The sequence below is a fragment of the Hemicordylus capensis genome, chromosome 5 (genome assembly GCF_027244095.1).
Source record: "Hemicordylus capensis ecotype Gifberg chromosome 5, rHemCap1.1.pri, whole genome shotgun sequence".
Classification (NCBI taxonomy): Eukaryota; Metazoa; Chordata; class Lepidosauria; order Squamata; family Cordylidae; genus Hemicordylus; species Hemicordylus capensis.
The window spans coordinates 160184088-160208860 of record NC_069661.1 but is presented as its reverse complement, the minus strand read 5'-3'; the positions used below and the strand labels follow the sequence as shown (position 1 = coordinate 160208860).

At 43.8% G+C, this 24773-nt stretch overlaps 1 long non-coding RNA gene across 1 annotated transcript; it reads left to right on the top strand.

Annotated features, from left to right (window-relative positions):
* The first annotated feature begins 203 nt into the window (after positions 1 to 203).
* LOC128328203 (uncharacterized) lies at positions 204 to 14629 on the top strand. The gene is made up of 3 exons (XR_008309076.1): positions 204 to 428; positions 3026 to 3126; positions 14414 to 14629. It is a non-coding gene; the product is annotated as an uncharacterized LOC128328203 (long non-coding RNA).
* Positions 14630 to 24773: the final 10144 nt, after the last annotated feature.

Here is a 24773-nt window from a genome sequence, read left to right as displayed (position 1 = left end):
GATTATCCTTTCTATTCTTGTGATAGGAGAAGGAGAACCAAGCTGTCCCTGTGAGATGCTGCTGCTTCTCGTGCATCCTCCACACCTTAATGGCCAAAGCTTGGTGATGGAACTTTAGCCATCACCAAGGAGACAATGAGCTCATCATAATAGAGAAATAACAGGTGATGTCAAAATAGCCTTCAGCATTGGGAAGAGATGTAGCTGGTGGGCACTTATCGACACTACAAGCATATATGTATTTCATGCCAGTCCTATCCTGAGAGTTCTAGTTTGGAGAAAGTGCTGATAATTCTCAGAGTTATTAATCTGTTTTAGTTTTCCATTGATCCCTAAGAGATAATAATTTATCAGAATAATTGTTTTAGAATCCTCCCCACTTTCCTATCTATCTAACTATGCTCGGGGCAGCTTTTCAACCAATTAAGGTAAAGCTTGACATTTACTCTTTTTTTTTTTTATTCCGAGGCCCCTCATAATGTGAGACCCTAAGCTGGAGCTTGCTTCATTTGGGCTTAAACCTGGCACTGGTTAGGGCTGAGCCCAAAGTTTAGCAGATGAGAACTCTCAATTCAAAATGTGAGGGTGTAAGTAAAGGTGAAAACCGGCCCCTGCCATGCCTCCCCCTCCCCATGTGCCTCCTGTTTTACAGAGGCAGCAGCAGTGCTCCTCCTGGGGACTGCCCAATGGAAGTCACAACTCCCCGCCCCCTCCACATTCACCTGAGCAACACTAAATCTCATCATGGAGTACCATTCCAAGTGAAGCTTTGCGGGTGGTGGTGGGGGAACCTATGTCCTTCACAGGCAGCTATGCCCTTCACAGGCAACCTATTTTCCCCAGGACCCACATTGGAACGTGCTCCATGATGATATGGCATTGCTTAGAGGGGAGGATTATGCGGGGTGGAGCCATCAGCTACTGTGAGAAGTACTGCTACCATCAGGTATCATTAGTATCATCAAGGACAATGCCTCATCACATATTGTTGTGTAGAAGTTCTGTTGCCCAGAGACTGATGAGACAAATAGCATGAAGAACCAAAGAAATTTGCTAGTGTTGTGTACATATTGTGTGGATTCAGTATTATCAATGATTTGTTTTTGAAAGCATACATTTTGTTTAAAAAATGGACCATAATTATATAAACCATAGAGATTAAGATGTAGACATTTGACAAAGCTGCCCATTAAAGTAAACAAAATTACCTCATGGTGGATGAACATAGGTAAGCATGATGCATTGTTCTGCTACTATACATTTGTTTTGAGATTTTTCTATGAGCTGAATGCGGCTAGACTTTTTTAAAAAACAAAAAGGAAATCTAATGAATATAGAATAGGGTGCCTTATCAAAATTCTATAAATTATAGCACTCTGGAGCTAGTGTGTCTCTCCTACTGAGGGCTATAAGGCTGCAGGGACATTCATTATTTCCCATGGAACTGTCATGTTGTTATTATTTACCGTGTTCTGAACCAGCATTATATTTTTGGTCAGTAATGGAAGAGGATTAAATCTCTTTCTGGTAGAAAATGTAACTTCAGAATGCAGTCTACCTCTTTAGAAACAAGAGGAAACGAAAAGGTAGAAAGGAGGAGAAGGAGGATACAAGAAGATGCTGGAAATGTGAAGAATGATGGCAAGTGGGGGGGAGGTGCTGATGACAGGGAGGCAAGAACCATCCCTTAGTGTAACTGACAGAAACAACATGTGGGATTCCTTCTCTTATCCATATTCACTGTCCTGTTGTTGTTTTTTTAAAAAACTAGGTCAGCTGATTTCATGGTTTAATTAACTGACTGAATGTAAATACATTTGCATATAACCAAACCAGTGTTTGAATTATGTGGGAAGAGGTAGGAGGTGATTAATGAAATTTGCAAGCCTCTCCCCTTGATTGCTTCTAATTTTGGTCAAATCATACCCCCCACAGCCTTCTAATATATAGAGCCATTACGAAAGCAAAAGGCGCTCAAGTTCCCTTTAGCCGTCCTGTAATTCAGGAAGTGCACCAAATCTCTCATAAAAGTGCCATTGGAAGGCACTGTAATAAAACTCACTACTTAGCAAACAAAAATACTTGCTCTTTGTTAGAAGGTGGGAGTATTAATATTTCTGTTTTCATTTCTTCTTACAATAATGCGTCAAGAACCAAAATTGTCTCCAAAAGTGTACTCATTGCCACTAATTGAAAAGTGTTTCCCATGAATAATCAAATCTACCACCATGCCCTGCCCAAAGGTCTTCTGCTCTGCTAGGTGACTGTACCCATTTAAACATGGCTACTCGTTATGCCTGGACTTGGCTCCCTGAACATCCATTTGGTGCCATAACTCTTGGCTTCAGAGTCCAGCTCAAAATCCACCTCTTCTACAAAGATTTTGCTTGATTCCTTCATCCCCACCTCTCTCTGGTGCAGAGGGAGGGGAAGCATTGATACTCCATTTGCTTTGCATTCATCCTTTGTTCATTTCCCATGCTGACCTCAGTCAGAGGAGCATCTAGCTAATTTTGGAGCCTGGATCTAAAGGCCTTTGGAGGCCCTCCCACTGCAAGTTAAGCATCATTTTTTAACACATAAGTTCTTGAGGGCACAAACCACACCACCCAGGACAGACTAAGGAGGATTTGGGGGGCCCCCAGGGGATGTGTAGGCCCTGGACATCAACTCCAAAGTCCAGGGGTAAGAGCACCCCTGACCTCAGTTATTGACTACTTAATGGCTTAGTTCTGAGGAATCTCCTTGTCTGTTGCTTATGAAGTGCCTTGCCATGCACATTGTTGCTAGAATATAAATAAACAAAATCATAAGGCTCTAGTCCCAATGGACTTCATTATGTACTAGTAACTCAGAACATATGCTTGACTTTTTTGTTAGCTTGTTCTACCCTATGAGCATCTGGACTGATAAATGAAAATTCAAAGTAAAAAAAAGGGGGGGGCAGAAGAATGGGAGGTAAACACTTTTCGTGAGGAATTGTTTGGGTTGGAAAGCTAGGTTAAGTCTTTGAATTTGCTTGCAGGTGATAAGAGCAACAATGGGGCATGAGAGAATATATGGCAGAGCACAGGAGAATGTTGCCAAAGCATGCTGTGGACTATTCATCACTGGAAATCTTGAAGAGTAGGTTAGATAAATATTTGGTTGGATTATTTCAAGTGAATATGAGCCAAAGGGCTAGGGAAAAGGGGAAAGGGCTGGGGTTCCCCTCCCACCCAAGGAATCATGCTTGGATAAGGAATCCTGCTTCTGAAATGGCTTGATGACCCCTGAAATCCCTTCCAACTATATCATATAAGCAGCAAGTATTATCTGTCTGTTTCCCTTCAAAGGCTCTGATACTGATCAACCCATTCACATCACAGAATCATTCAAGTTCAAGTTCATAGAAATTGCTCAAGCCCCTTTAACACTCAGCTGCCTAGCCCTAAGTGGTCATGTCCTTCTGTCACATCATAATAGCTAAGGCCTAGTTCTCACTGAGGTTAGGGTAAACCTGTGTCTGGAGTTGACTGTACCGACCTCAGAGAGCAAATGGGGACTCACTTGACTCACTGTTGTTCTATTAAAAAGCAACTCTTTTACACAGAAAACTCATCTCTCAGGGAAAGGTTTTTTTATCTGACATCTAGTTTCCAGAAGGGTTCTAATCTATTGTTTGTTTGTTTGTTACATTTATATCCCACTCTTCCTCCAAGGAGCCCAGAGTGGTATACAAGGTTATGTTTATGCTCACAACAACCCTGTGAGGTAGATTCGGCTGAGAGATATGTGACTGGCCCAGGGGTACCCAGTGAGTTTCATGGCTGAATGGAGATTTGAACTCTGGGCTTCCCGGTCCTAGCCCTTTCCCCTGACATGCTAGTTTTTGAAATGTAAGAGGGTTTTCCATTGAGGAACATTTCATTATGTGAGCCTTAATTTGTGGTCTGACAAAGTGGAACAGCCTAGGCACAGGTTTATCACCCTAGGGGGAAAAAGACCTAAGTAAGTAACAACCAGAGAGATAGGTCCAGTCCCAGTGTGATACCATAGGAGATCAAGCACAGAGGGGAGAGGCTGAGGAGAGTAATGTAAGAGTAAATGAGTCAGAAGATGAGGAGAAGAATACAAGACTATTTACACAATGTTCCCAAGTACTAGATAGGTGTTTTTTGGGGTGTTTTTTTTTTACTGTGAAATACTGCACCCACAGTAACCTGGTGACCAGCTTGTACAAAATGGATGTGGGTGACACAGCCTCTGGCCTGTCAAAATGCTAATAATTCTGCGATTCAATATATGGAGCTTGTCCCAGAGTCTGTTTTTATGGACGTTTCTAAGACTTTGATTAACCATAGGTCATGAAATCAATTTACACATGCAATAAAGTATGTGGCCCTCTAGTTCATTGAACCTCACTCTTGTAGATGTGAAATATGGGTCAAAACAATGCTGATTTTCTTAGAAACAAATGCTAGTGCTGTGAAATTCTGTGGGCATGCAAACACTCATGCTACAATGTCCTACCTCTGAAGGGAGTCCCCCCTTTTAAGTTAGCGATTTTAGCTAATTGATGTCATCAACATCAGTTATATAAACCATGCTAGTTTCTACTACAGTCAAGGGCCTGTGTAGGACTCCTGTGTGCATGTGAATCACTGAAGATTTCTATAGAAAGTTTCCTAGCTGGAGTCTAAGTAAAGTCTGCAGTTTGAGTCTGGCAAACCAACATGGAAATTTAGATGACTCAGAATATAGGACTTCTAACTGTTTGAGTGATAGAACCATTCAAATTATGCCGGGGTTTTTTTTGGACAAGTTACAGGATTTGCTCTGGGTACAGTACAGGTCAGGAATTTATTTCATATTTTTACACCCTAGCATGTTTCCACCCACTACAGTCAATATGCTTGTTTATTAAAAGTTGTTTATAGCTGAAGCCAACCACATTTTCACACAACTAATCCAGGCAATAAAATTGGCTTTTACCTTTTATGGTAAATCAATGCCTGTAAATAGTAAATAAAACCAAATCACCTTCCAAACGAATGCCAGCTCATCTAGCACATTTATTTTAGCATCCTGCCACGGATGAAATGAGACTTTCACTTATTGTCTAATTTAAAAAAATAAATAAAAAAAATCACAGTCCATTTCTTTTATGGTATTATTTTCTAATTGCAGTACTATTGAACAAACACACACAACACAAGATTACCAACAAGAAACAAAACTTTTGCTTGAACTTGAAGTGATCATCTATTCAGGCAAAACAACGACAATAAATTTGTTTCTGGCAGCCCAGTTATATTTATGATATTGGTATATTCTGAGGAGCCTCTATACAGTACTTCAGGCTGTGCAATCATTTCCATTATAAACACATTGTTTTTCAAGAGTTTATAGCTCAACTATAAAACTTTTGCTCAGGGCTAAATTTTGGGATACATTTTCAGACCAGCTACAACATTAAAAAAAGAAAGAAAAAGCTTTGAAGATTTTTAAAGTTAGAGGCTTACAAAGAAGCAGTTTGAAAATGTGATGCAAGTTTGTTCTCTTTGAAACAGGAGTTGCAATGTGATACTTAGCAAGATGTATCCATAATGTAATAAGAGTAGTAGCAGACCCTTTCTTTCTAGAAGTCACATTGAAATATACTTCTGTGATATAACCTCTATCATAAATGGTGTGGCTGTTAACATTTATATCATGAAATGGAATTGGAGCAGCCTGATTTTGTGCCAGCAATTAAATGCTTAGGATGGGACATATCAATGCCATCCGAGAAAGGGTGACATTACAGTGACATTGCAGGCTAATAAAATGGCACAAATGTTTAGGATCAAGACTGTGTGCTGGCCATGATTAGTTTCTGTAGTGTCCTACAGTATGCCAATGTAGTAGTTTTGCTTGACCATCTAGTCTCCTCAAGGATGCCAGAGGACTCTGCAATCAGGGGTTTGGCATCCTAGCCAAATAAATCTGGAGATGAACAAAGTCTAGGTGCTCTGATGCATCGTTATGACCCTTGATTTGTGCAGCTTGCTTGGTGTCTCACTTCCACCCTCAACTGGTGTGATGCTGTGTTAGGGCCTTGGTGAATGACTTCTGGCTCAGTGCATGCTGTCCATTCCTGTTCATTGTTGAGGCAGGTGACCAAAGTGCTATGTCCAGGCCTGTAAATGCCCATTGGGCTGGCGCTTTCCTGTTCTGAGAGGCTGGGGCAGTTCACTGCTAGCGTGATGGGGAGGTTGACACAGGCACCTCTCTTTCTGTGCTGCCAGGTGAAGAAGAGGGGAAGTATATTTGGCAAAGTGCCTGCTCACTGATCCATACTTTCCCCCCTTAGGAGCAATGGGGTTCCAGGCTAGTGTTGGGGTCAGCAGCACAGTTGAGCAGCTGCCCATGGAGGGCAGTTTCCTGAGGCTCCCTGAAACCTGCAGGCAGTCATGGTGGTCTGAACAAGGCTGTGGCTATTTTCCTTACTTTTCATCAGTTGTGGGGTCGTAGAACATAAGAACAGCCCTGCTGGATCAGGCCCAGGGCCCATCTAGTCCAGCATCCTGTTTCCCACAGTGGCCCACCACTCTTTATTCACAAGAAGAGTGATTAAAAGTAAAGGGCTTTAGGACTTGGACATAGGAATAATACATGTAGTAACACATGAAAACAGCATTTTAAAAATTTGCCTTTACCTGCTAGTCCAAAGCAAATTTAGAACAAGCCTAGAGCAGGTCCATGAAGGTAAATGAATTGCTAGAATATTTAGACTGCAAGCAACACATTTATCTTTATTCATTAGATCCTAAGTATTCTCTAATGAACCAGGTGCAAATATAGCCCTAGATTCTGATTAATTGTTATTTAAGGCTGTATTCACAAGATATGTCAAATGCAGTGGCGGCCCGTGAACGTGCCTCCGGCGGCGGGGGCGGCGGGAGGGAGCTTTAAGAGTAAAGTAATTCGGGACTCACCTCTGCAGCACCTGAATGCTATTCGGAGCCGCAAAGTGCCACCCAGCAGCCCCTATGGCGGGGAAGCACCTCCCCCATTCACCTGGCTTCCACGGAGCAGAGCCCCTGCCAGCATCCAGGTGAGTGGTGAGTGGTGGAGGCGCTTCCCCGCTGTAGGGGCTGCTGGGTGACACATTGCCGCTCCGAATAGCATTCAGGTGCTGCTGCCGCGGAGGTGAGTGCCGAATTACTTTACTCTTAAAGCTGCCCCCCCCCGGAGGCGCGTTCATGGGCCTCCACTGGTCAAATGCATGAAAAATTTGCATACAATGTATGGGTGTGCAGTAGGGATGTGCAGAACTGGTTTGAATTGAACTGGTCTGGTTAGACCTGTTTGAACTTGAACTAAACCGGCTTCAAAAAAGGTGGCTGGTCCGAGTTCAAACTGAACCAGGCCTGGTCCACTATGGTTGATGGTTTGAGGGGCGATGCATGTAAAGGAGAATCTGGTGAGGATTCCCCTTTACAAGCAAAGGGGAATCCTGCCTTTATAAGGTTCCTAAGGGTGGCCAGGTGGTGAGAGGGCACCTCATAAGCAATGTCGGTGGGAACAGCTCCTCTAAATTCTGGTGTTCTCCCCAGCAGTGCAGCCTGCACAGTGGCACTGGCTCTGTGGTTCCAGCCTCTGTGGATGCATGGAGGCCATTTGCATGGCTTCTGCACCCAAATAGTCTCCCCGTATGTGTGGAGGTCACGCAAGTGGCCTCTGTACATCCACGGTGGCCAGAACTGTGCCACCACCATGTAGGCCACACTGCGCTCTGTGTGTGTGTGTGTGTGTGTGTGTGTGTGTGTGTATCAGCGTTTAGAGGAGCCACCAGTGCTGCCAGCATCGGTGGCGCCAGTAAGGTACCCTCTTGCACCTTGGTTGTTTGGATGTTTTTCCCAGTGGGGATCCTGTAGAGATTTTTTTTTGGGGGGTGGAGTCAGATAGGAAAAAGGAGGGAAAGGAGGTGAGTTGTTTCTGAATGAACTCTTAGTTAAATCGATATAAAATTACATTGTGTTTGTGAAAGAAGCAGTTATAAAACATTTGGTGATGAGATTTTGAACCAGCTATGTGTGTGAGCCTGCAAAGCTTATGAAGGTTCCTGCATCTTCATTTCATTGCATTACTGGGCTTACTTTCCTGAACTGCTGCATTCTACTATTGCTGCTGCTGATTGTTTCTCCAGCTTCCTGACCTGCACAACCCTTGAACCCCTGATACTTTTCTCGTATCAATCCTAGACTCTGGTGTTCACTGGGTGCCCATTTTTCAATTTTATTTTTTTTACATTTTATATCCCGCTCTTCCTCCAAGGAGCCCAGAGCGGTGTACTACATACTTAGGTTTCTCCTCACAACAACCCTGTGAAGTAGGTTAGGCTGAGAGAGAAGTGACTGGCCCAGAGTCACCCAGCTAGTCTCATGGCTGAATGGGGATTTGAACTCGGGTCTCCCCGGTCCTAGTCCAGCACTCTAACCACTACACCATGCAGGCTCTCCATTGCAGCATGGCTCAGATCCCACTACCACCTTTTTTCTTGTCCATCCCAGGAGAACCTTCTCTTCCCTGGAAACAATAGAGGTTCTATTTCTGCAATTACCTCCTCACTATATAGACCCCTGATTTTACTCCAGCAAAGTGGAAGGCTATATTCATTCACTGCCTGGGCCCTGAAGGCCAAAGCACATATAATCATTTGCCATTTCCTACGAACTTGGAAGGGGATGCCAACCTTTATGTAGCTGCTCTTCAAGCCTTAGATGATCATTTCAACCCTACTTTGAATGTGATTGCTGAACATTATAAGTTCTATTCTAGATCACAACTGCCTGGTGAATCTATCGATCAATATGTCACAGCACTGTGTGCCTTGAGTGTAACCTCTGAGTTTGCCAGCTTTACTGATGAAGTGATCAGGGATCAGATTATTATGAAAACAAACTGTCCCAAACTACAGTAAGTGAAAAACTGCTGCTGGAGCAGAAATGTATCTCGGATAAAATTATAGAGATGGCTAGGAGGCTGGAAAATGTTCTTCACTCTGCCAAATTACTCTCTTTGGTATCCCACAACAAAGTTCCTGAAATTCAGGAAGTTCAGTCTAAATCCTTCCAATCCCAATCTTCTCATGTGACACTGCCTGCAGAAAGTAGCAGCACAAGAAAGGAGGAGCTACCAGTGCTACCAACATGGAGACTCTGCCCACAAAGCCAGTTTTGCTCACTGTCCTGCATGGAAGATCATTGCATCAGGTGCAAATGAATGAAGGAATGAATGAATGAAAAGGAATGCTTTGCTAAAGTTTGCAAGTCTGCTGTCCACACCATTATTGATTCACTATATGATAAGGAGGAGGAAAGTGAACCTCTCCCTGACAGCGTTTTAAGTGTAACGGAGTCAAAGCCTGCTTCTTCACATAGTAAAATTAAACTTAATGGCCATGAAGTGTGGATGCTGACTGATTCTGGTTCTCCATACGATATCATTTCCCACCCACTTTACAAGAAACCCCTTACGACATCAGATCTGCACCTGCAGCCTTCGGACATCCAACCATGGGGATATGGAGGTCCCCCTATTACCATAAATGAATACTTAACTGCTGTCCTGGAATACAAAGGACTTTCCCTGCAAAAGGGAAAGTGTATGTGTCACAAAAATGAGTCTCAATATTGGGCTGGAAACATCAGAAAAATCTCTGCATTGTGTTAGACCTAAATAGCACGGAACATGTATTACAGATGGTCAGCATCCCTATGCTGATATGATTGCTGATTTCTCAGATGGTTTTTCTTGTGGATTGTCATCATCCATTGCCCAATATCAATGGAATGCTGCTTACTCTGAAGAGGCCTCAGTGTTCACAGATTTGGACTTGTCTTTGGCCTATCATTAAATTCCTCTGCTCAAATGTTTTCCCAAATACACAGTCTTCATTACCCCAGAGGGTCTTTTTCAGTACAAAACACTGTCCTTTGGATTAGCCTCTGCAGCTTCAGTATTTCAAAGAATGATGCATGCAATTTTTGGGACTACAGATGGCATCACTTGCTTTCAGGATGACATTTTAGTGTATGGCAAAACCACTGAGGAGCATGATGCTAAACTGACAGAAGTCTTAAGAAAACTCAGACAACATGGAGTTACAGAGAAATGTCAGTTTTGCACACACTTGGTGATGTACTTGGGACACACAATATCTCAGAGGGGCATTCATCCCAAAACAGATTTGATTAAAGCTATCCTGGAGTACCAGAGCCACACAACAAGGATGCACTTCGATCATTTTTAGGACATGGCGGAGCTCTTCTCATGATCAGTGAGAAGAGCTCCGGGGCAGTCTGTGTGGAAGATGGGTTTAACCTACTTTCACCACAGATAGGACCGGGTCTCACGATCAGTGAGACCCGGTTCCTAGCATTGAGTAGGAAGAGCGGGCTAAGCCCGCTCTCTGTGCTCACGAGCGGGCTAAGCCCGCTCTCTGTGCTCACGAGTGGGCAGGGAGCCCTGGGCGGCCGAATCGGCCGCCCACACGATGGTCGGCTCCAAGACGGAGCCAGCGCGGCCCCCAGAAGCCCCAGTATGCCCTGCATGAGTGTGCAGAGACTGCTGCTTTTAAGCCTCCTGGCCGGGGGTCTACTCGCGAGTAGCCACGGTGCAGAGCTGTGCCACGGCTACCCACGAGCAGATAGCCCGGGTTTGTGGAGTGCTCGCTCTGCAAACCCAGGCTCAGGGGTGGGCTACAGGAGCGGGTTAGCCGCTCCAGAACCACTGGGCTCAGCTGTGAGCCCAGTGGTTCTGACGATCACAAAAATCGGGCTAGTATTTTCCTAGCCCGATTTTTGTGATCGTAAGAATAGCCCCATAATCTCCTTCCCTTCCCTGGGCAAGTGGATTGCACCACCGCACACCACCCTGCCCCCAGAGCTCCATTAATGCACCACACAAGTGTGCGGTGCATTATTGGGATCTCCTCTTCCACCCCGAGTGTGCCAGCTGTGGCTTCAAGCAGCCGCGGCTGACATACGATCAAGAAAATGAGGTTAAAGGAGCACTCATTCCCTTAACCTCATTTTAGAGGGAGGCTACTTAGGCGGGTTTGCTGCCATGTAGCCACTGGGATTGGGTCCAATCACATGCATGTGAATAGCCTCACAGAGTATTACTCTAAATTTGTTAGACAATTTGCCTCCAAAGTTGCTCCATTTCATCTTCTTTTTCAAAAAAGTATAGCATTTAACTGGAATGCATCCTGCAAGGCTAATTTTCAGACAGTTTTCAGGCTATCAAATTGGCCACTGCTGAAGGCCCTGCTCTCACTTCTTTTGACACCAACAGGCACAATTTTGTAATCACTGATGCTTCTGGATATGGTTTGGGTGCTGTCTAGACCAAGAAAAAAGGGGACAAGGAATTTACAGTTGCTTTTGCTTCAGAGAAGGTGCATTCCCATCATTGAAAAAGAAGCTCTAGCATGTTTCTGGGCAGGGAGGCACCTCAGGACTTACTTGTGGGGCAGAAAATTCACTTTATGGTCAGACTATATACCCTTATCTGCTTTATTTACTACTTGGGATTCAAGTCAAGCAGCCCTAAGAACAGCCAAACAGATAAACAGACTTGGTCTTCAGAATACAACTACAGTTTGTTTATCTTGAGTTCTACTTCTAGGCCAAGAGGAGATCCCAAAAGATGACAATGAATGATTCATAATTGCGCAAATAGCTTCATCCACTCATGGAGCAATCACAGCTTCTGAATAGAAAGTGGCCTTCAGTGCGAATTGATTCGGGTACAAAATGATTTGTACCCAAATCTACCTGTTTTGGGCAATTTGTGGACAAAACAAATCACCCCTGTGCTAGCTGGCCAGATTCGGGTCCAAAACAAATCACCCAGATTTTGGACCTGAAAAAACTGTAGATTCAGAACTCCATTTTGTGGCGATCTCTCTTGCTGTCTCCATTTTGTGTCAGGAATTTTTTAAAAAAATCTCACCCTCCCAAGTTTCAGATTGATGACTTACAGTGTGCAATGATTGGCTGGTGATTCCTCCCTGGTTCCAGATTGGCTTGTTTCTATTCAAATCTTGTGTTGCCAGTGGGGACTGACCCCACATTGGTTAGGGGAAGGGCCAAAGTAGGGACAAGCGTGGGGGAGTTTCAAATGTACTTAAGGAGGCAGCCAACCACCATTCTGCCTTTCTGCCTCGTGGGAGGAGGGAGAGAGAGAGAGAGAGAGAGAGAGAGAGAGGAGCTTTGCTTTGCTTTGCCTTTCCTGCCTGCAATGGACTCTGCTTTTTATTCCTGCTTTCCTGATTGAGGAAAAGAGAAGATAATTTTTTTCACCCCCTTCCTGCTGCTGAGAGGATCACTGCCTGCGCCTGCTGTCTGTGTGAATTGATTTCGGTACAAAATGATTTGTACCCAAATCTACCTGTTTCTTTTTTTTTTTCCAAGTTCATTTTTTAATTAATTTTAACAATAACAATATTGTCATTCATTACAAATACACACATTAAAAAATGGACTTCCCGCTCACATTTCTACGTGAATCATCAACTATAAAATTTACCCTTGCTATAATAATAATTCAAAACATAAGTTCAAGCCCTTACAAACATAATTAAACTAACCAACCTGTGATTTATACTAAATTTCAAACCCTGCTCTCAAGTCCATAGTAGGGAAGCAATTTTTTAAATACAGCAAAAATGGTTTCCAATCTTCTTTGAAACATTCCAAGTTTTGATCTCTTAATAGTGCTGTAAGTTTTGCCATCTCCGCATATTCCAAAATTTTTATCAGCCAGTCTTCTTTTGAAGGCAGTTCACTAGACTTCCATTTCTGTGCATATATAATTCTAGCTGCCGTAGAGGCATACATAAAAAATGTTAAATTGGTTGTAGAAATAGCTCCTTGTGTTATTCCCAGCAGGAAGGATTCTGGCTTCTTAGGAAATGTCATTTTAAATATTTTCTTTAGTTCATTATATATCATATCCCAATAGGCTTTAGCCTTCCCACAGGTCCACCACATGTGAAAAAATGTGCCTTCAGCATGTCCACACTTCCAACATTTGTTTGAAACATTTTTATACATTAAAGCCAGTTTTTTTTGTGTTAGATACCATCTATACATCATTTTATAATAGTTTTCTTTGATAGCATAACATGCAGTAAATTTTAAATCCTTTTTCCATAACTTTTCCCAGGCTGCCATTTCTATATTACGCCCCGCATCTTGAGCCCATTTTATCATAGTCGTTTTAACCACTTCTTCTCTAAAAGCAACAGTTTATACATTTTAGAAACTAATTTTTCATCATTTTGACATAATTCCTTCTCAAAATTTGAAGTCTGGTCCTCAAATCCGACTTTAAGGTCCTTCTTATACATCTCATTTAACTGATGATACTGAAACCAATCTCTAACTATATCTTGTATTTCAATTAAACTTTTTAACTTACAATCCTTTTCGTGAAAATGTATGAAATCCCTATAGGTACCCCAACTCGTTTGCATATTTACTTCTTTACGTGATAAAGCTTCAATCTGAGATACCCATAATGGAGTTTTAGATTCAAACCAATTTTTATATTTTAACCACACCCTCATTAAACTCCTTCTCACATAATGGTTCAAAAAATCTTTATGTATTTTACTTTTTTCATACCATAAATACGCATGCCAACCAAACCTTCTGTCAAATCCTTCTAAATCAAGAATTCTAGGGTTTCTTAGCGTTATCCATTCTTTTATCCATGTCAAACAAACAGCATCAAAGTACAACCTTAAGTCTGGCAAGGTAAGACCGCCCCTTTCCTTTGCAGCTGTTAGATTCTTAAAATTAATTCTTGGTATTTTCCCCTGCCAAACAAACTTAGTTATGTCCTTCTGCCATTGCTTGAAACAAGTTAAAGTGTTAATTATGGGAATAGTCTGAAAGAGAAACAACATTTTAGGCAAGACATTCATTTTCACCACTGAAATTCTTCCCATTAAAGAGAGATTCATTTTGGACCATCTTTCTAGATCAGTTTTCACTGAATTCCATATTTTGACATAGTTATTTATTAACAACAGGGAGTTGTTTCTACCTGTTTCATGACATTTGTGGACAAATCAAATTGCCCCTGTGCTATCTGGTCAGATTCGGATCCAAAACAAATCAGGGGTGATTCAATTCAGGTACAAATTGAATTGGAAAAATTGATTTGTGTGCATCCCTAGTACTGATGAAGTGCTTATTGAACTTAAACCTTACATAACTAATGGATGGCCATGCATTTTAATGCTTGTTTTTGGTCATAATACTATTATAACACCATTTGAGCAGTCTAGCATCAATTTATCAGCATGTAGTGATCAAAATTTAAAGACAGATCCCTCAGAAATAACGGATATTTCCTTAATCCTCTGTTATAGGTGAGAAGAAGTGTTTCACTCTGAGGGCCGGAATGCACTTTTGCACAAACAAACCACCATACAGAGAAGCTGGAGAAGATTAGCTATAACTTTCCATGAGAAAGAACAACTCCCAAGTGTGGTAGAACACCTTTCAAGGCATATTGTTTTGAAAACTGATGAGCAAAGACTCACATGAAATTGAGATATATTAAATAAAACTTTTGTTTAAAGTCACCTTTATAATATCAGATTATTGTTCCCAGACCCTAGCCCAAGAAGACACAGACAACAGTTTTGGGGTATAAAATGGGCCACAACTTTATTTTAATTAATTTAATTGATCTGAGCAGCAGACAATAGGAGGGAAAACTCCGCCCCCCCACAACAGTGCGGGCCTAAAAGGCGGGGTTCAGACTCCATAGTCCTAGCCCACACTCTGAATAGGCGACACACCCTGACTCAGAAAAGAAGCAGGTGAAAAACCCGCTTCTGTCCCTTCATAGTCAACCCAAAGGGGTCTGGGCATTTCCATGACTTCACACCTCCTGGACCGCTGCGCTGAGCCCTAGGATTTGCGGAGCCACGGATCCAGCTCAATGGCCAGCCAGCCCCCTGGGCCACACAAACCACAAGGGAGAGACTGGACCACTGAACCTGCTTAACTGTCCAAGGGTGCTACACCAATGTTAAATCCCATTATCTAATTCCCAGCCCACACTGTCCCTGCCACCCAGGAAGGTTAGCCTAGCTTAACCTACTGGCCCCAAGACTCTCCAGTACCTCGACCAGCCCCCTTTTCAAATTGGCTAGATAGAGATCGCAACCTTCAACCGATAAATGAACCCCATCAGGACGAAATAACAGAGGTTGGAAATGCACTAGGCCTGGCTGCTCAATGACTGCCCCACCAGAGGCGATTACCAGCTTGCCTATGACTGCCGAGGCTTTACGCCTGGCACGCTCAACCCCTCGTAAACTGTGAACCCGGCACTGCAGCCAGTTGGCCCAAATTATATGGACCCCTGGCATCCGAGTTCGTAATTTTGCAAAATCAGATGAGGCTTGCCGGATAATGGAGAGTCTGGTCTGCTGACTTAAATCATTCTCACCCAAATGAACCACTAATACCAGGGGAGGGGGTTTACTAGCTAAATAACTCCCAACCACTGGCAACAACTGGGACCAGAGCATCCCCCGCATCCCAAGCCAGTATACCCGAGCCTGCTGACCCAAACCGAGTTGAGTCCCAAACTGGGAGGTGCTGGCCCTCTTGAAAGCCCAGAAGACCAAGGAGTGGCCACAGATGAGGACTCAAATGGGAGCAGCAGCTCCGCCAGCACCTGCCAACAAAAACACACAGATAAGAACAACAGCTGATGCTGGACACCAAGTGCCAACGTGTGAAGAGGCACAGCCGCCGCTGGCACTCTGACCTTAGCGCACGTAGCGCCGAAACGCCTGAGATCGCCAGTGTTCAATTCGCCGCACCTTGGCCTCAGGTAAGCCCAGCCAACTGGCTGTGGTGGCAGCCCCAATCTTCCTGTTGAGTGAATTGGCGCATTAGCTTGCTGCTATCCTTTGCGAAAGGAAGGGAGGGGCCAAGGCAGTTCACTCTGAGTGCAGAGCGGCCTTGACTGGAAGTTAACCAGCTTTAGTTAACTTCTGGGGTCTACTTAGGGTATCCCAATATAGGGAGGCTGTGCATTTGATCCCCTTTCCAATTTGCTTGTTAGTAGCCAAATCTAAGGGCGATTGTTCTACTGTCAACTAAGTGACCTGTCCCCATGTGCCACAAATGGAGAGCTCATGATTCTGTGAGGCTCCTGAGCATGTCAAGAGTGAGATCTCTAATCCTGGAGACTCAAATAACAAGCAGTGTTTGAGTCTCCTGAGAGCCGGCAGAAAAGCATTGCTAGTAACAGCAGGCATTGTCATTAGGGGTGGGGTAGCATCCCTGCTTGCCTCACATGCTGCCTCCCTCCACCTTTCCTCTTCTCTGGAATGGATTTTAAACTGCAGATTGGCAGCAAGAAAGGGAAAAGTTCCTTTCTTGCCTCCCTTGCTGCCAATCTGCAGTTTAAAATCCATTCCGGAGACGAGGCAACGCGGAGTCAGTGTGTGAGGGAGGCAGTGCTGCCATTGGCCAGGACAGGAATAGAAGGCAGTGGGATGGCCAGGAGCCAGGAGCCAGGAGGAAAAGGCAGGTGGGATGATGGCTGGGCAGTGTGTGTGTGTGGGGGGGAGGGCGGGTAGGATGCCACCTGAGGCTATCTCACTTCACCTCTTGGATGAGTCACCCCTGGGCATAATGCTGTTTTCATTTAGGTTTTATTTAACCAACTGTAGGATGCCATGGATTGAGGGTGGGGGGAATCAACATTTTGACCCTAGAAATGAAAATTTAGGTGACTAACACCAGCATATAATTACTGCTGAGAAGGTGCGCAGCAGAAAGATTGTATTCCATTTTAATAAAAGAAGAAGTCCTTTTTGTGTATATCTGCTGGCTAAAGCAACCAAACAGCTCTGCAGAGCTACGGAAGCTCTGGAATGAAGATTATGTCATGAACCTGGAAGTCAACGCCACATTTAAAATGTTAGTATTTACTCTAATGCTCTCATAGTTCATGGACTAAGATATTGCTGTTCTTGCTCAGGGTTCTTGCTTCAGAGGAGGGAGACAATAATAGGGAAAAGAAAAGCCTTCAGGCAGTTGGGGAACATCTCTTCTACTGCAGATTTCAGTTGGAAGAAAGCAATTCCTTAAAGGGTGACCTTAATCACATGACAGTGATGTACTGTATCATGTTCCGTTGTTTACTTATCTGTTGGAGGAACTGATGGATCAGATAGATGAGCGTGTTTATCATGTTCAGCTCCTTGTCTGGTTGAGTCAGTAAAAGTTTTATCAGATTTAATGTGGGATGTGTTTATCAGGTGGTGTGCGTGTTTAATGCACTGTGCAATAGATAACGGAAGGGGTGCTGCTAGGGTAAGGATCTGTCGGCATTTCCATTACAATACCATTTGCCAGGCATTTATCACTCAGCAACAGCTCCCTGGTTGTCAACCCCACCTGTATTTTTAAAAGCACAGAATTGCTTTTATGCCTGTTGGACTATTTTAAATGCAGAGGCATTTGACTACTTTTAAAGGCCAAAATCTGGAAATCAAACATAGCTAAACAGTTTGTACCGTCTTGACTGAGGACACCTACACATCATGAAGAGGTTTGTGTAACTCAAGAGGATTTAAAGACCAACAGGGCCAATTTTATGATGATCTCATTTCTCAGATTTATGTATCTGACAGCAAAACTACATATTTTAGGCAGCACGGGGCTTCTGCCAAAGATGGTATTGCTCTGTCAGGTTCTCATCAGCGCTGAAATAATGGTGAATTTGAGGGGGAAAGGCAAGGTGAACCTTCAATGAAATCCACATGCTCCACTCTCTGACTTACCACACCTATAGCCAAATTATGACGCTCCTTTATAGCCTTCTAAAAAGGGTAGCTAAAGGACCAGCACAAAAGGTAAGGTCCTGCTCTGCCCCTCCCCTGTCATTCAAGCACTAGGTTTCTTCCTCTGCACTGTAAGGTCAATTACACCATGCCATGTTGTATGTGCTGCCCTGCCCCACATAATCACTGGTAGGAACAGGGAAACGTGCAGTGTGATGATGCCACAACCCAGGGTATGTGATCCTATGTATCAGGGCTTCCCGACCTTGTATCCCCAGATGTCGGATTACAACTCCCACCATCCTCAGCTACAAGGCCATTTTTCCTGGGGATGATGGGAGTTGTAATCCAACAACCACTAGGAGCCCAAAGTTGGAAACCTCTGCTATATGTTACAGAGAAGAGGTAAATATCTCAACCAAGGATCACATTTTCATAATCATCCCTATGGTATATGGTACGTATATTTCCCCTCTGAACCATTAATAGGTCTATGAGGCTGTTCACACAAGCAGCCAAACCCAGGCTTGGGTGGCCCTGCCTGGGTTTGGCTGCCCATGTGAAGCATTGGTATTGACACCAATCTCGGTGCTGCCTGCCCCATAAGTCTGGAAATTTCCCCCACGCTTTAACCTGAGTAAAAGGAGCACAAATGCCCTTTATCCCAGGTATAGGGTCATATGTTTTAATGTAAACTGCCCAGGACAACTTTTGGAAGGGCGGTATAGAAATCAAATCAAATCAAATCAATGTGTGTGTGTGTGTGTGTGTGTGTGTGTGTGTGTGTGTGTGTGCTCACTATGTGTAACCTTTGAAAGAAAAAAGCTTGCTGCTTAATTTCAGCTGTAGCTCATGGCTGAAGAGAGAGACCAAAACAAAAAGCCAACTTGGGAGAGACAAAAATGGAGATTAACACTGGAAGTACAAAGAGTCCAACACTTTTATCCATGACCCTAACCACGCCCCCGACTAGTGGTCACTATTTGACATTGCAGCTGAGAGCTGATGCTGCCAGTGTCCTAGCTCCAACACTCCTTCTTATTGGCTCCTGCTGCTGTCTATAAGTCCCAGCTTCTCTGTCAAGGTTTTGAAATGACCCCGGGGCAATGGCTTAGTTAGCACATCTGCTACCATTTGCTCACTTGGACAATACATCAATTTTACAAGTCCCTTTTCTTGTGCATCCCGCGCATAATGTATTTTGTTTCAATGTGTTCTAAATTTATTTTTCTCCCTTTGTGAGATCTAGATGCAGCTTTGATTATCCTTGAACATCTCAGTGGGTTTTGGTTCTTCTATGTTGAAATCCAACATTAGCTTGTGCAGCCACACCATCTCTTGACATGCTTGAATGGTAAGGTACATTTTCTGTCTCAGTAGATGAGAGAACAACTATTGATTGCTTGCAGCTACACTAAGTGACTGCTCTACCACCATAAAATAATACATAACCACTGGTTGACTTCTGGTCTGTTTGATCCTCAGCCAAGTCTGCATCAATAAATCCTAATAATTTGTTTCCACTACTAGCAGGCAACTTTAATTTTAGATGGATTGTCCCTTTTAGGTACCTGCCTACTCTCTTTACCGCATCCCAGACATCTTTGCTGGGTGTGCTTACTTTCCTACTCAAGATTCCCACAGATGGAGCTATATCCGGTCTTTTTATCATAGCTACATATACAAGTTTTCTAGTCACTGTCCTGTACAAACTGTAGTCTGGCAGAAGTTCACTCTCCTCCTTCTCTTTTAGGTAACCTGTTTCCATAGGTGTACTTGTTTCTTTGGCCTCTCTGTCCCACATACTCTAGTAAATCATTTATTTCCTGTTTTTGGTTAAGCAAATAGCTTCCATCCTCTTCTCTCTCTATGTGTATCCCAAGATAATGTGAAACAGGCCCAAATTCTTTTACTTCTACCTCACTATTCAGGTGCTTTATTATTTCAACGCTGTCCTCTCTATTTTCATAACAGATTATCAGATCATCAACTTAAGTCAGTAAATAGTTCCATCTCTTGTCTTTGAGCCTCGAGTATAGGCAAGGTTCAGCCTTTCCTTGGGTAAATCCCAAATAAATGGGATTTACCATTATGCTACATTGAATATTTTAATTGTTTCTGTGGCAAGATCTAAAATCCTACATTCTTTACATCCTATGTAATAGCCAACAAGTATTCCTTCCTCAGATCTACAGTTGAGTTTGGTCCTTTTGGCATTTGGTAAATAGGTGTATGCTTTAGATACAAACATTCTTATATGACTCAGTGGGCTTGTTGCCATGACATAACTCATGTGGTGTTGTTCCTGTGGTCTTTGTTGGTAATCTGTTTTGTAGGTAAGTAGCAGTCATCACTGCCTCTCCCCAAAAGTTAGTAGCCAATCCAGCACCTACAAGCAAGCATCTCATCATTTCTATAATTTATTTTTATTATTTTTATTTAAAATATCTCTATACCATCCAAAACTTGTGTCTCTGGGCGGTTTACAATTAAAATCATTTAAAACATTAAATCAATTAACAATTTTAAAAATTAAAAACATTAAAAACATTTAACACCCAATATTAAAATTTAAGAATATGGTTCTTTCTTTCCGCCAATCCATTTGCCTTGAAATATAAGGAACAGTCTTACCCTCCTCTAGAAATCTTATGACATAATTCCCAGTGTATTCACAATCATTCCCAACATTGTCTGTACGGAAGATCAGTATGGAAGATCAGATCTTCAGAAGATCTGTGGCTTTCTCCCAAACTTGTTGCTCACTCTTGCAACATGTTCTTTTAGTCTTTCTAGTACTTGTCCCTTTTCATTTAACAGGTATGTAGGGGTGTGCATGAAACCGGCAGGTCCTGTCCAGTTAGAGTCCAGACCAGACCCAAACTGGACTGGGCCAGTTCGGTCTGGCACTCCCTTGAACTCCCGCAAGTCTGGTCTGGTCCGGAGGGGTTTCATGAACATTTCTTTTAAAATTAAAAATTATTTTTTTTAAAAAAAAACTTACCCCATTGGGGGGACTTGTTAGAGGCCCGTGTGTGTGTGTGTGTGTGTTCCACAGAGGTTCCCCTTCTCCCTACCAGCCTCCCTTTATGCCATCACCATTCAGGCCTCCCCCCTCCGGTGCAGCAGCCATTTTGGAGGCTGCTGTGCTTGCACAATTGGCCTCTACATAGCCTGGGTGCAGTGGTACACTTGGTAGATTTTTAATTAGTTGTTTTAGTTTTTACTGATTTTGAACATTTCCACCATAGGAAACCATGGGGATTTGAAGTTGCCATATCCTAACCCTAACATGGCTCTCCAGCTTAATTGTTTTTTTTTAAATTAAGCTCTAGCCCTTGTAGAAGTGGAGTTAAGGAGCAAAATTTGCAGTCATTATTTTTCACGTGTTTGGATTCTTTGGTGTATAATAACCTCTCTTCATAATGAATCCCTATGAGGATTCATTGCACACCTTCAATTATTCTGTTCATTTTGACTGTCACTGGACAGTGCCAACTGTCAACTGCCATGTGCCAACTACACCCCACCCACCCACCCGCAAGGCAGTGGGAACTCATTTTAATTTTTAGGAATATTGAAATCTTTAGAATCTTTAGTGTCTAATAACTTTTCCTCATAATGAATCCTTATGAGGATTCATTATATGCCTTCGTTTCTTCTGTTCATTTTGACTATCATTGGACAGTGCCAAATGTCGTCTGCCATATGTCAACTACAACCCCCCCCCACCCACCCCCCCACACACACTGGGGTACTCAGTTTATTTTTTAGGTATTTTTGAACTGTAGATTCTTTGGTGTCTTCATTACACATCTTCATTTCTTCTGTTCATTTTGACTCCACTGCTTTGCAGGTGAGGGTGGGGAATTAGTGGCATCCCTTGTTCCAACTACTCCCCAACCCACAAACCACTGGGTACTCCGTTTATAGTTTAGGAATGTCTGAGATGTTTAGACTTTTTGGTGTGTAATGAACCCTCACAGGGATTCATTATGAGGAAAGGTTATTAGACACCAAAGAGCCTAAACACTTAAAAAAAATCGTAGAACATACTGAGTAGTACTCCACTGCCTTCTGGGTGGGAGTCGGGTGTAGTTGGCACAGTAAAAATGAATAGACAAAATGAAGGTGTGTAATGAATCCTCACAGGGATCCATTGAAGGAAAGTTATTGCCCAGCACTCAAGAAGACACGAGACACAAAGGTATTGGTGTAACTAAGGGCCACAATTTATTTATTTAAAACTTCTTAAAAGACCACATCGTTAAAGAGCAGAGATTGGCTCTCCACCCCATACAGTGCAGTATCTATAGGCATGCGCCACCAGGGCATGACTGGCCTATGGCATAGGGTAACACACCTTGGCTCCAGGCAGCCCCAATGCTCTAAAGCAGGGGCTGCCCATTAGTGGTGTGCCCGAACCGAGGCCATGTTGGAGGCCTCCGAACCGGTTCGGGAAGGGACTGGTCCGGTGGTCCGGCGGGGGGGGGGGGCGTCTATCTTTAAGGGCGGGGGGGTAGAACTTACCCCTCCCACCGCTCTTCCCCCTCTGGCGCTGCGGTAATATCCGTAGTTTTCGGGGCGGCAGGGTCCTTACCTGCCGCCCCGGTGCCTGTCGTTGCCCAGAACAAGCTTTCAATGTACTACGCATGCGTGCGGCGCACACGCCCGGCACCGCCGTGTGCACACGGCGCATACGTCACACACATGCGTGCGTGTGACGTATGCGGCGTGCGCCACAGCGTGCGCATGCGTAGTACATTGGAAGCTTGTTCCGGGCAACGACGGGCACCGGGGCGGCAGGGAAGGACCCTGCCGCCCCGAAAACTACGGATATTACTACAGCACCGGAGGGGGAAGAGCAGCGGGAGGGGTAAGTTCTACCCCCCCGCCCTTAAAGATAGACGCCCCGCTGTGCCGGTCCGGATGGATCCAGACCGGTGCACATCACTACTGCCCATCCTAGCCAGCCTAGTGCCAGGCCTGCCATAGCAGCACCCCCCGGTAGCCATTCAGCGATTCCAGGGAGCTTAGTTTGACAGAGTAGATTGATCCAGGGCAGATCTCCCTGAGCCGTGCAGTCTCTTGAGAGTTGCCCTGTCCAATCTATAGCCAAACGCTTACCTGAAGGTGCTCACTAGCCTCCGGTGTTATTCCCAACCGCACTGCACCTGCCAAAATTGTGACCAAGAAAGGTGAAACCTTGCTAGCTAACTAAAAGCAGGTACAGTCAGGAGCAGGCAAAAAAAGGACGTGCATCACTGGCCAATCAGATGAGCGCCCAAAATATCCTGCCCGGCCCCAAAAGGCGACCAGCTAGAGCCCAGATTGTACCTTAGGGAGGGAGGGCGGGTGCCTTCTCAGAGCGGACTGAGGCTGCCGTTGTTGGCCCGAGTAGCATGGCCAAAGCTCTGCCCCCGCATGGGCCACAGCCAGTGAGGCTGTATCGTGCCTCGTGCTTCTTGCAGGGGGCTGGGGCAAACTAGCTGTGCCACTCATTAGAGTGGCGAGCAGCATGATTATACACCAAAGAATCCAAACACTTGAAAAATAGTGACCACACATTTTGCTCCATAATTCCACTTCTACAAGGCCTAGAGCTTAGTTTTTTTTAAAAAATGAAAGCTGGGAATTTGGGGGAATTAATAAGAGGAATCCGAATCTTGAATCAATTTGAATTGAATCAGGCACGATTCGATTTCTACCTAAATCTAGCCAATGGACCATAGGGGTGATTTGTTTTGTCTCCAAATAACCTGAATCAGGTAGATTCAGGTACAAATCGATTTGTACCCTAATCAATTTGCATATCCCTACTATCTTATCATGATTTATGGGGCTACACAAAAATACCCTAACAATAGGATGACAACGGGGTAGATATCTCATCTTGATCAGCCTTATAGGTCATGAATTTTGATTTTAGGACATTGAAATGTAGTGGAATATGGAGCAGCTATTCCCATTCCTTACCCAGCAGCAAAGCGACTGTCTCTTTTACTATTTCTCATGTGAGCTGAGGACCATGTTGCCTATTATTTAAGCACAGATCTGGGCAGGCATTCTCTGGATCTGAGTTTGTTGAACAGATCCTCCCCCAGTCTACATCAGATATAATTTGTGGGAACTGGATTAGGTTGCTGAATGTCCAGTTGGAAAACAGTTGTGACTTGCTCTGAACTTGAATGGGGTTCAGGGTCGATCACTTTAGAAACTTTCCCACTTTCCCCATATTCTTCAAAGTTAATGTAATAGTGGTGGTGAGGACTTGTAGCCAGCCCCATGGTGGGGCCTCTGTTAGGGCCTAGATGTCACTGTGAACATGTAAAGCAGCATCCATTGCCACCAGGAACCATAGGAAATGTAAGTTCCATAGCTCCAAGGTTCTGTAGATGCTCTCAGAAATCTGCACAGCAAGAACTAGCAATGCCAATAAGATTGGGAATTCCCCCCCATAATTCCTGGTGGTGGTGCATGCTGCTGAACATGCTTATGGAAACAACTACTTCTGCATCCAAATAAATCTCTGAAAGGGAAGGCACTCAAAACAGGTAGGCTGCTTTCGGGACATAAGGCCGAACTAGAGGCAACAATGCCAGAGTTTCAAGTTTGTGGTCATCCAAATGCGTGAACCCACAGTTTTGTAAATCACCGGTCAGTTTTTGACCCCAAACCTGAATTTGAACCTTCAGTTCCACTTGAGTTTGGCTGCCAAAACCTCAGGTCCAGAAGCTGCACCGTGTAAAAACCAGAGATGAGTGTGAGAAGCAGTATTCCCTCAAAGGCATGTGCACGTGCACATGTTCATAAGCTTGTGTAATGAACCCTTAAAACACATTTGTTTGGCCCTTAAAACACATTTGTTTGGCCTGGCCTTTCAGGGCTTTTAAAAATAAATAAATAATTTTTTAAA